The sequence below is a fragment of the Camellia sinensis genome, chromosome 14, assembly GCF_055761805.1.
Source record: "Camellia sinensis isolate YWXY chromosome 14, ASM5576180v1, whole genome shotgun sequence".
Taxonomy (NCBI): Eukaryota; Viridiplantae; Streptophyta; class Magnoliopsida; order Ericales; family Theaceae; genus Camellia; species Camellia sinensis.
Genome location: NC_138974.1, coordinates 141,729,700 through 141,743,061, shown reverse-complemented (window position 1 = coordinate 141,743,061; position 13,362 = coordinate 141,729,700). Strand labels below are relative to the sequence as shown.

At 33.5% G+C, this 13,362-nt stretch overlaps 1 long non-coding RNA gene across 1 annotated transcript; it reads left to right on the top strand.

The window, feature by feature from the left end:
- Positions 1-1,743: 1,743 nt before the first annotated feature.
- LOC145806752 (uncharacterized) lies at positions 1,744-3,877 on the top strand. Its single transcript, XR_014350238.1, has 3 exons — positions 1,744-1,866; positions 2,796-2,853; positions 3,619-3,877. It is a non-coding gene; the product is annotated as an uncharacterized LOC145806752 (long non-coding RNA).
- The last annotated feature ends 9,485 nt before the right edge of the window (positions 3,878-13,362 follow it).

Sequence of the window (13,362 nt, the reverse complement as noted above, 5' to 3'; positions counted from 1 at the left end):
TGATGACGGGTTGCTTAGATTCTGTGGCCGAATTTTTGTTCCTGTTGGTGGTGATTTGAGGAAGGAGATTATGACGGAGGCACATAGTTCTAGTTATAGTTATAGCATTCATCCTGGAAGTACTAAGATGTATCGGGATCTTTATGAACATTTTTGGTGGAATGGTATAAAGGGAGATATTGCAGAATTTGTGGCTCAGTGTTTGGTGTGTCAACAGGTTAAAGTAGAACATCAGAAACCTGCGGGGAAACTACAACCCTTACCTATACCGGAGTGGAAGTGGGATCATGTTACCATGGACTTCGTGTGTGGATTACCTCTTACTAGTAGTAATCACGATGCAGTTTGGGTAGTTGTTGATAGATTAACCAAGTCAGCACATTTTATTGCAGTTCGGATGAACTATTCTCTAGCTCGATTTGCACAGTTTTATGTGAAAGAGATTGTTAGATTGCATGGTGCACCTGTGTTAATAGTGTCAGATTGGGACCCTCGTTTTGTGTCTAAGTTTTGGGGTGCGTTACAGTCAGTTATGGGTACTTGGTTAAATTTTAGTTCAGCTTATCACCCTTAGACAGATGGGGTATTGGAGAGGACTATTCAAATCATTGAGGATATGTTGAGGGCTTATGCTTTGGAGTGGAGAGGTAATTGGGATGATTATTTGCCGCTCATGGAGTTTGCGTATAATAATAGTTATCATTCTAGTTTGGGAGTAACGCCTTATGAGGCTTTGTATGTGAGGAAGTGTAGGTCTCATTTATGCTGGTATGAGGTTGGTAAGAGGCGAATGTTGGGACTTGATTTGGTGGAGGATGCTACACAGAAAATTATCACCATTAGAGAGAGATTATTGACTGCTCAGAGTAAACAAAAAAAGTAATGCTGATCATCGTAGGAGAAATTTAGAGTTTCATGTTGGGGTTATGGTATTCTTGAAAGTATCACCATGGAAAGGAGTCATCAGGTTTGGAAAGGAAGGAAAGTTGAGTTCTAGATACATTGGACCATTTGAGGTATTAGAGAAGGTTAGTGAGGTTGTGTACCGTGTTGTTTTACCCCCTAGGTTGGCAGGAGTGCATAATGTGTTTCACGTGTCTATGCTGAGGAAATATGTGCACAGTCCGTCGCATGTGATAGATTATGAGCCGCTTCAGATTAGAAAGGATTTTTTTCGTATGAGGAGATACCTGTTCAGATTTTGGATTCGAAAGAGAAAATGTTGCGTACAAAGGTCATTAAATTGGTTAAGGTACTGTGGCGTAATCATCTAGTTGAAGAGGCGACTTGGGAATGCGAGGACGAGATGCGCGAGAAGTACCCACATCTATTCTCATGATTTACTCAGGTTAGTTTCGAGGACGAAACTTTTTTTTAGTGGGGGAGAATGTGAGAACCCGAATATAAAAATTAAGTAAATAATTAAATAATAATTTTACAAATCTCAAATATTTTATTATGAATCTTTAAGTGCAAATTAAATATTATTGGAGGATCTTTTAATTAATTTTAAACCTAAAATAAATTTATGGTGAAAGTCTTCAATTTAAAGGCAAGATTTATTATTTAAAATAAATAAATAAATAAATAAAATAAAAATTAAGTGTCAAATTAGTAAGCATATTTTGATCTAATAGTAGTTGTATTTTATTTAAATTAATGGAGAGATAAAATAAAATAAAATAAAACAAAGGACATTTTTGTCTAGAGTCATTTATGTTATGTATAACAAAGAAAAGAAAAGAAAAACCCTAGGTTCCTAATACATTCTATAGCAGCAGCCACAACAGCCACGGGGAGGAAGAAGTTTGAGAGAAAAGAAGAAGAAAAAAGGGGATTGCAAGCAAGGAGTAATTTTTTGGTGTGGTAGGTATCTTTTTCTTCTTTTTTTTTTCTTTGTTTTTGTTCTTTATTCTTACTCTATTATTATTTAGATCATTGATGGAGAAGTTGTAGGTTTATATATTTTGTATATATATATACTGTTAAGAAATTTGAGGAGTTAAATTCATGTATAAAGATTGGGTATTATTCTTAGTTAAAAATTCTGCGCATAATCACAAACTTTAAAAATCAAGAAACCATATCAAACGGATGAATTTTAATCTGAAATTTTTACAGTAGATTAATTACATATTGAATTGTATATCTGATTTTTTTCATAATTTTTGGGAGTCGAAATCCATATAAATTGAGGTATTCAAATCTGTCCAGGAAACCAGTCCGAAACAGTAAATTCGGGATTGTTGTTCTCTTTGGGTATAAATCCAAAAATTATCAAATTAGTGTCATTAGAACCGGTTACGAGTCTAGTTTCATAGGTTTTTAGCCTTACATTGATTGCTCGTGTATATTAAGAGAACCGTCATTTTCTTTAAAGTGCTGCAGAAAACAACCTGTTTGGATATAATAAATTGTAGAAAATTATTTTGATAAGCAAATCAAGTGAAACCAATTGGGTTTGAAACTTAAGATATATTAGATTATATCTGGAGGTTATTGGAATTTTTCGAATAGTGTGGAGTGGGTTTTGTAATTTTCAAAGTTAGCGAATAGATTGGGAAAACTTGTTTAAAACACTGCTTCATCTTAAAGTTATTTTTAGTTAAGTTTCGATCGGAATCTATGTCTTGGGTGATTTTAGACCTTGAAGAATATGAACTTAGGTAATATTTAAGAGTAACGGTGAGTTGGGTTGAGCCGTGTTAGTGCGTTTTAGTTTGAGGTTACTTAGTTCCTATTTTTTTTAGTATTTTTAAATTAGTTGTGACGCGTAGTTTTTATACTTGGTTCAGGCCACTAGTTGGACTTTTACACTCTATTCGATTCAAGGATTATATCATTTCGTTTCAGGTGAGTAGTTTCATGCTACGTATTTTTATAAATGTTTCCCTACCCTAAATTGTTGGAAAATCAAATTGTTGTTTCAAGACTAAACTGCTTTGATAAATTATTATATTATCAATTGGATCAAATTATTTCTGAAACATGTGTGAACTTGGCATACTGTAAACTATTTGTTTTGGTCTCATGTTTATAATGATGAACCACCATGTTTTGCAAAACTGATGTGTATTGATTATTGGGACCATGTGTGTATTTAGTCCAGGGAAATTATTCCACTGTGTGTGGTGACTCTGGCCACTAGGGAACAGATCCGGGTTGGGCCGTGATGACTCTAGTGCTCAACGATTGTAAGGAACAGACCTTTAAAAACAACTAGGTGACCTTCAATCGGATCGTCTTTGAGAAAAGGCCCAGGTGCCACCCTGAGGATGACTCTTAGTTCGGTATTGGATCCAACGGGGCTTATAGCCTGAGAAATGTGTGGCAGATTATTTGTTTTTATTGGTACCCAGAAAATTATTGGTGTTCATGTTATAATCTGTTTTAAGTGAAAAATGTCGTTTATCATGTTCTTGCGAGACATGAGTATTTTAAGTGTTGAATTGTGGAACCTTCTTTTTGAAACAGATTGTATTTACCAAACTGTATGCCAATCTAGTTTCTGTGATATATATCTTATTTTGGAATTGAACCCTGTTTTCAAAATTGTATTTACTATCCATGTTGCTACTCACTGAGCTATCAGCTGACTTAGTTGTTTACCATTTCCAGGTGTTAGAAGGACTTAGAGTAGACTCATGGCGTAGTGGGGACTCAATTGCATGGACCTCTAGGGCATTCCTTTAGTTTAGAGTGTTATGTCAAGTTTGTGCATATTTATATTTATTCTTATCGAAGTTCATTTAGGATTATTTTTGATATGTGGGTTGTTTATATCCCATAATTTTGGATGGCTTTTGATTACGGTTGATTTTGCCGTTTATAATTGTGGCATGTCTGGATTGAGTTTTGGTTATTTATTATTGGACTATTGTTCAGTTGTTCAATGTGATTGGATTCGTGTTTAGGCTTACGTGTGCCTTGGGCTAAGTCCCTGTGGGCCACGGCCGGTCATGCCCGGATTTGGGGTGTGACAATCGTGGCATCATTCATAGGAGTTAGCATAGTTAACTTTCAGTTTAACTGAACATTCTGATAATTATTACTAAAAGGTAAGCACAGTATACAAATTGTATGAGTGCAAAGATACGCGGATACCATACTTCTATAATGCTCATACATTCCACTTGTTCATCACGAACCACTATAGCTATCTTGCAAATAACAGAATATTAGTATTCTTGTCAACAGTATACAGAATGCACTGCCCAATAATACCTTTAGATTTCCAATCAATATAATATTAACATACTTACTTGTAAGGAACAGAACGTTAACCATAATAATCATTAACAGTAATTAAACGGACTTCCACAGTACTACTACTCACAGTGAGCGGTTCCCGATGGTAATGGTACAATGTCCTCGTCTCGATCTACAATTACAAAGCACAACACATAATATGAGGTTATACTCGATCCTTTACTTATTCTCTTTAGTCATTTAATCAATTAGTCATGGTGGTATCACTCATTATGCTTTAATAAGGTGTAATCCATGCCTTAGAAAATAGGAGAAATCGATGGGAAATGGTTTAAGTGAAGAAAAGGGGCAAAATCGGTTGATAAAAAGTGACCAGTCGTCACTAATTTGGGCATAACTATTCCTGTATTTATAATTTGAGAGTGAGACTGGCGCCATTAGAAACTAGACTTCCGGGGCTTGATTTTAGGCTCAAGAATCACTCAAAACGGAGTCCGAATGCAAAAGATATGCTTGATCAAAGTTGGCTGAACAAGCTGTCTTCCGCACGTGCGGCAAGAAGCCCCGCACGTGCGGCGATTTGGGCAGAAAGCTGTTCGAAAATTCAGCAAAAATCCAATTTTTGGTGCTCTTGTTCAAGGCTCAAAATAGGGTCTTTTAATTGGTAAACATGGGTCAAAATCATGTAATTAGAAGCCATAAAATAGATCAACTTCCTACAATTTGAATCTTTGATCTTAATTTACAAACATAACTTCATTTCATAACATTCCCATCTTCACACATACATAGACATATATATACACACATGATCATTTAGCTACATAGTCAAGCTCAAGAAACATGATTCTAATTAATCATTCACCACTTACTTGTTCCATACATAACCCTAATTTGTAAAACATGAAGAACTTCCTACTTAATTATCAAGGAGAGGAACCAATTAGAATGAATTACACATACCTTAAGCCTTACATCCTTCAATCTTTAATCCTTTCTAATTTCTCCATCTTTCTTCTTGTTGAGTTCTCAATTTCCCCCTCTCTCACGTGGCTCCCCCCTTTTCTCTAGATATTTTTGATTTTGATTCTAAATAATGAGTCCACCCATTCATAAAGCACCCAATATATATAAATATACACACACACCAACATAACACAATAAAGAGAGCCAAACGTGGCCTTATGAATCGCGAAAAATCAAATTTCAATTAAACTTTTCAGATAACTCTAAAAATTATGCTGATCATAAATATGTCCCCTGTTCTGGTTTCTGAAGCTTCTAAGGCCTTTAATTTGCAGTATAAAATTAATCACCCAACGTCCATCAACGAATCAGAAAAATTAAATTTCAAATTAATTTTCCCAAATAATTCCAAAAATTCCCATTAACATACCCAAGTACTCAATTTTGATTTTTGAACCCATAAAGGTCGGTAATTCAAATTTTAAGTCCTTAACTCAACTGATAATGCTCCAATTCTAATAGATATAATTAAATACAAACACATCATCTCATAGATAAATAAAAGTGATTTCTTATACGCATTTTGGGGTCATTACAAAATATCTAGGAGTAATTCTTCAAACACTCAGGGAGAAACAATGGTATGGGAAATCTAAGAAATGTGAGTTTTGGTTGAATGAAGTTACATTTTTTGGACATGTCATTAACAAAGATGGTATGTCATTAACAAAGATGGTATATCTGTAGATCCACATAAAATTGAAACAATTGTTAATTGGTTTACTCTGACTAATAAAATAGAAGTCCGAAGTTTCGTGGGTTTACTATCGAAGATTTGTTAAAGACTTTTCCAAGATTGCCATATTATTAACTCAATTAACTCGAAAGGGAGAGCCATTTGAATGGATGGATCAAAGGGGATTGGCATTCCAAGAATTGAAAATAAGACTAACCATTGCCCTAGTCCTTACTTTACCATCAGGTACTGAAGGGTTTGAAATTTTTAGTGATGTGTCTCACAAAGGTTTGGGTTGTGTTTTAATGTAGAATGGAAAAGTAATAGCTTACTCGTCCTGACAGCTAAAACCACATGAGAATAATTACCCGACACATGATTTAGAACTTGCTGCCATGATATTTGCATTGAAGATATGACGCCATTACCTTTATGGAGCAAAATGTGAAGTGTATACGAACCACAGAAGCTTGAAGTATTTCTTTACACAGAAAGAATTGAACATACGTCAAAGGAGGTGGCTCGAATTGATCAAATATTATGATTTGCAGATTCAATATCATCCGGGTAAGGCTAATATTGTAGATGATGCACTTAGTATAAAGAATGTGAGGACTTTGGCATGCTTGCTTGTAGACCGAAGGGAACTTTGGAGAGATCTAGACAGACTCGACATAGAAGTTGTGCTTCATGGGCATGATAGTTTTTGGTTGCAATGTCTGCAAAATAGGCAATCATCGAAGAAATCAAACAAAAACAAAGAGAAGATCACTTTTTCAAGAAACTGTGATGAATTTGAGAGTAAAACCAGACTGGGGTTCACCATTGAAGATCAAGTGTTGAAGTTTTAGGGAAGCTTTTGTGTTTCTAATGATGTAGAATTGAAAAGAAGAATTTTGGAGGAAGCCCACAAGTCAATGTTTGTTATACATCCAGGAAATACCAAGATTTGAAACAAATGTATTGGTGGCCCAACATGAAGAGGGAAATTGTCGATTTAATCTCCAAATGCCTCCAGTGCCAACAAGTTAAAGCTGAACACCAAAACCGGCAGGTTTACTTCAATCCCTTCTTATTCCAGAATGGAAATGGAAGCACATAACCATGGACTTCATCGTTGGCTTACCTCGTACGTCTAGAGGTATGAATTCTATATGGGTTATTGTTAATAGATTAACAAAATTGCTCACTTTCTTCCCGTAAAGACTACTTTCAATGCTTATAGACTAGCTATTATTTACGTTGATGAGATTATCCGCCTATATGGGATTTTAGTATCTATTATTTCATATAGGGATCCTAAATTTGTTTCTAGATTTTGGCAAAGTCTTCAAAGAGCAATGGGCATAGAGTTGAGATTCAACATTGCCTTTCATCCACAAATTGAGAGAACTATCCAAACACTAGAAGATATAATTCGTATATGTGTCTTGGAATTTCAAGGCAGTTGGGAAACTTATTTGCCATTGGCTGAGTTTGCATACAACAACAGTTTCCAAGCTAGTATCAACGTGGCATCATGTAAGGCATTGTATGGTAGGAAGTATAGGTCTCCGAATTGTTGGACAAAGGTTGGGGATAGGGCTTTATATGGGTATGAACTTGTGCAAAAGACAACTAAAAAGATAAAGATCATTTAACAGTGGCTCAAGACTACTCAAAGCCGACAGAAAAGCAATGCAGATCAGAGAAGAAAGGATTTGGAATATGAAGCGGGTGATCATATGTTTATTAGAGTCACACCAATGAAAGGGCAAACGAGATTTAGTAGAAAAGGAAAATTGACTCCACGCTACATCAGGTCATTTTAGATTCTAGAGAGACTTGGCCCAGTTGCCTACCGAGTCACCTTTTTACTAGGAATGGAACAGGTGCATAATGTGTTTCACATATTAATGCTTCGCGGTTATCTTCAAGATCCATTTTATGTGATAGACAACCACCGGATAGCCTTAAATGATGATATGAAATACGAAGAATGGCCAGTACAGATCATTAATCGACAAATGAAACAACTGAGAAATAGATCAATTCCAATGGTAAAGGTAGAGTGGAAAAAAAAACACTACGAACAAGAGGCTACTTGGGAGAAAGATGATGAAATGCAACAATGGTACCCACATCTATTTCCAAATGGAGGTAACTAAGTTTGGAGGACCAAACTTTCTAAGGAGGGGAGATTGTGACGAACCCGACGTACATTTGCATAATTATGCGTTTAAATTGTGCTTATCTATTTGTTTATGGAATATCTATTAGAGTATCGACTTTAGAATTATAGAGATACAGAAACCAAAATTGACTAGTTCAATAGGCTAAATATATGGAATTATAGGGTAAGTTTGATTAAAATTTCATTCGCATTAAAATAATTAGAATTGATTTGGATTAATTAGGCTTAAGTTAGATTAATTAGCCTTAATCCTATTTAATTAGCCTAGCCTAATCAAGCCTATATATATGTCATATAAGCTTAATGAACTCATTTCTCATCATCCTTGAGCTGAAAATTTATAAAGAGAGTTGAGAGCTCAACTTCTAAGAGAGAAGAAGAAGAAGAATGGTGGAGTTAAGAGGGAATTTGAGAGGATTAAGCAATCAAACCTTCAATTCAAGCTCTAGGTATGGAATTTAACCATAATTCTTGCAAATAATTCATGTAGGAGTTGGGTTCATGTAATAATAAGAGTAATATCCATGTAATTGACAATAAGATGAAAGAATCAACTTGATTATGGAAGAAATGAGCTAATTGTGCACATGTATGCATAATTCATCATCCTTAGACTTAATTTTCAACAAAATCATTACATGCATGAAGTTATATGTGCTATGTTTGGAGATCCTTCATGATTTCACACTCGCCATCATCTATGAACATGTTTTGAAAAGGAAAGAGTTGAATTCATTACATGTATGGCAAGATTGAAGAGTTTTAGGTTTTTTTTTTTTTTTTTTTTTTTTTTTTTTTTTTTTGGGAAAATTGAAAGAGATTTTGGACTAGGATCTGATAACTGTCAAGTATTAATGTTCTACAAAGATTTCATTATGTTTTCTCCAGCTATGCAAGCTTTTGGGCATGAAATTTGTGTTTCAAAACTCAAAACTCATTTATGGGAAGCCTAGAATTCGACCACTTCGCTCAAGCGATGAAGTCGTCGCTTGAGCGCACTTTGCATGCTCCCAATATTTTTGTAGACCTTTGAAGTTGGCTCGAGTGACCAAGTGTGCACTCGAGCTAACCCAACTTTGCATTGCACTTGGCTCAAGCGACTAAGCGATAGCTCGAGTCCACTTTGACGCCATTCAATACTTTTGTAGTCAGGCCACACCACTGGAGCGACCAAAGGTGTGCTCGAGCAAACACCCTATTTTCATCAAATTTTGACAAACACTTTCATGTGTATATTTTCATCATCATACTCTCTTAGGCATTCTTAGGCATTATTGAGACATCCTTAGTCATGGAATAAGCTAGAAACACACTTAAGAGAATTGAATTAAGATACAATACTTGATTACTTATGTGTACTTCATTGTGTATCTTTGTTATGTGTTTTATGTAGGTCACCTGAAGCCTATACAATACTAGCCCACTATGAGTAGTATATTTGTAAAGATATGCTCAAATATATTTTGAATTACTTCAATAACGTTATTTTGAAATGTTATTTTGAGTGAATGATTGAATATCTTATTTGAAAGGTAATCGTGGTGTAATGCCTTGATATTACATCACAATTTTCGATGCTAATACAAGGACCTTAGAGTCAACAACATAAATCAAGCATTTAATAATCAATTATGTGACTCAAAAGTTCTCTCTTTCCCCTTGAACTATTCATGCGATTACAACGTTGTTTTAATACATTAATAAATAAAAAAAAAATTATAATAGTTTAAAGCTTAAGAGATAATACAAACAAAATGCCCAATGGGCTTACATCTTTTGAAAGATTTTCCTTGAGTACACAAAAGATGGAACTCCAACTCTACATAAAAGTAGCCCAAGGATTTATCACATAACATAAGTAGGAGTTTCTGTGTGACGATCCCACCACATATAATATTTGGCATTTAATTAATTAAAGAGATTTGGATTTTAATTAGTCATTATTCTGATTTAATTTGAAATTTATGAGAATTATGGAATCTGATTCGTATGTGATTCTATTAAGAATTTATATTGGAATTGAAAATTGAACATCTAAATGGCTTAAAGAGGTAAAATTGATGAGTTGAATCAGTTTAATTTCAAGTATTGGACCATAAGGAAGTTTAATTAAATATTCAATTCAGTTTAGTAAAATTGATATGTGATTAATTGGGTCCGAGTTGGGGTTAATTAAGTTATGAGGTAGTTATGAGGATTGAGAATTTTAATTATTATGAATTAAATTTGCTTATGACATGTCCAATTTGAATATGTAATTTATTGACAAGAATTTTGGTGTGATATGAAATTGAAGGCCTTAATGATTTGGGAAACCAAAATTGATGATGGCAATAAATTTAATTTGATATTTGGAGTCTTTTGAGAGTTCAATTAAAAATCTGATTCAAACTAATAAAAATTAAATATAATTAATTGAGCTTTAATTGGGATTAATCAGGTTAATTTAGTTACGTGGGAATTATGATTAATTAAGCTAATGGATAGCTAGTGTTTAATCTAATCTTAATCGTAAAATAAAATGATGGAGTAAAATTAAGAAAGTTCTAGAAAGATTGGGTAGGGAGTTGTTTTGTTGTGTTGGAGAAATCCTATATATGAGAAGTAGTGGTTTCATTTATTTATTATTGAAGACTTAGAAGGAGAGTGTGTGCGCATTGTGTATTCATTTGTGATGAAAAAAACAGAGAGAGAGAGAGAGAGAGAGAGAGTTCATGTTTGCTAGGAGACTCAAGGAGAAAAACAAAGAAGAGTGAAGTATTGAAGAGTTCAATAACTTATCAAGAAATTCAGCCATTGAAAACTTAAGGTAAGAAATTGAAACTTAAATTTTATAGATAATTTAGTTAAAAGCTAAAATTAAGAAGTAATTAAATTCAATTTCATGTAATTAAAAAGAAATTAGTAAGAAGATGAAGAAAATTGAGGTAGGTTTAAGATTATAGAATAAATTTGGAAATTAATTATTTTGGGTTTAATTTTTGTAGTCATGCATAAGTTTGAGTCTCATTTTTACATGCATGTAATTTGGAGAAATTAAAGAATTAATTCATGAACATGGTTAAGATTAATAAACATGGAAATAATTGTAAGAATTATTCCAATTGAGCTTGGGTTTGGAAACCTTGATATATATATATAAGATGTATATTTGCATACACCATGAGTTTGGAAAGGATTTGAGCCATTCAAGTTCATATTTTGAAGAGAAAAAGAAAAAAAAAATTATAAAAATCAAGTTTAATGAAATTTTGAGTTAATCGTAAAGTTAAATAAGGTTTTGATTTTATTATGAAAATTAGGAATCAGTTTGATTTTGATTTTTAATCCATGTATGTAATTTAATTTAAAAGATTTATCAATTTAAACATATTTTGGAACATCTATGATCATAAATTAAGTTTTCGATTAAAAATTGAGTGAAAGAGATTGATTTTGTAATTCATCATTTAAGTTTGATTTTTGTTATTTATCATGAAATTGGATTCCATCTTTACATACACAATAGGTTTTGAAGATTTAATTCATGTTTTAAAGGAAGAAGAAAAAAAGTTTGGAAAAATTATAAGTTTATGAACATTAAGTTTAATTTTGAAATTAAAGGAGTTTCAATGTAAATAATTTGAAATTGATCATATATTTAGGTTTTCTGAAGTGTTTTCATATTTTTAATCAAGCCATGCAAGACCCCAAGTTTTGAAAATGTGTTTGGAAACTATTTTTGTTGATTTTTGAAACCTAGAATTTTTTAGACTGCTTGAGCAGTATGGTCACCGCTCGAGCACACTTTACGAGCTCCCATCATTTTTGCAGACTGTGCAGTCCGCTTGAGTGACCAAGTGGTGGCTCGAGCAGTCAAGCCTCTTCAGCATGTTTTTGGAAAATTTCATCTTGTTCATATTTTCATCCTTATCTTTTCTTGAGCATTCCTAGGCATTGAATTATGACTCACTGAGGATTAATAAGTTAAGAACCAACATAAGTTAATTGATTATGAAGCAAAGTAAGAAATCAGTTTATTTGAAAAGAAGAATAAGTAAAGTAAGAATACGTGAAATAAGAATTCGGTTTATTTGTGAAGAAACGAATAAGACAAGTTATATGTGATCAAGAGAGTAATATTGTGTTTCGATATGTTCTTAGACCGCTCAAGCGATATAGTCACCGCTCAAGCGCACTTTACGAGCTCCTAGCATTTTTGCAGACTGTGCAGTTCGCTTGAGCGACCAAGTGGTGGCTTGAGCAATCAAGCCTCTTCAGCATGTTTTTGTAAAATTTCATCTTGTTCATATTTTCATCCTTATATTTTCTTGAGCATTCCTAGGCATTGAATTATGACTCATTGAGGATTAATAAGTTAAGAACCAACATAAGTTAATTGATTATGAAGCAAAGTAAGAAATCAGTTTATTTGAAAAGAAAGAATAAGTAAAGTAAGAATACATGAAATAAGAATTCAGTTTATTTAGGAAGAAATAATAAGAGAAGTTATATGTGATCAAGAGAGTAATATTGCGTTTCGATATGTTTGTTTGTGAACTTTGTGTAGGTTGGGAGTCCGATGAATTATATTCGAGTCAATCCCACTATGAGTAATATATCTATAAAGATATGTTCGAAAAGTATTTTGTAAATTGTTACATGAATCATGTTTATGAAATGTTATTTTATATGAATGAATGAATGTCTCTTTTTGAAATGTATTTGTGGCATCCATTAAAAAGCCTTCGCTTGGAGGAAACAATACCATGGCCCTTTATTTGATAAGGCCGTTGCCTAGGGGAAATAATACCAAGGCCCTTTGTTATATGAGTACAAAGATCTCTGATGTTGGCCCGAGTGGTCCCTTTGCTTGACCTATAGGGTCCCTTTGCTTAGACTCATGTGGTCCCTTTGTTGACCTTAATGGCCCCTTTGATGTACGCTTCCAGGCCCTTTGCTTTGTTAACCTTCACGGTCCCTTTGATTGTACCCTTGGGCCCTTCGTATTCGACTGGATGTACCACATATAATGTTTTGTTAATGGAATCGATATAGAAAAGGCTTTGTTTGATTTAGATATATGTTTCATTTGAAAAAGTATGGATTTCGATACGATAAATGATCGTTTTGAAAATGAAGTTATATGATATTTGGAAACGTAAAAATATGGCAAATACTTTGTTTTGAAAATGATATAAGATTCACTTTGGAAATTGTAAGACATGCTTTTAAATTGTTATGGACTTCATTCATTAACCTCTTTATTTTGGTATTACTCACTGGGCTTTAACTCACC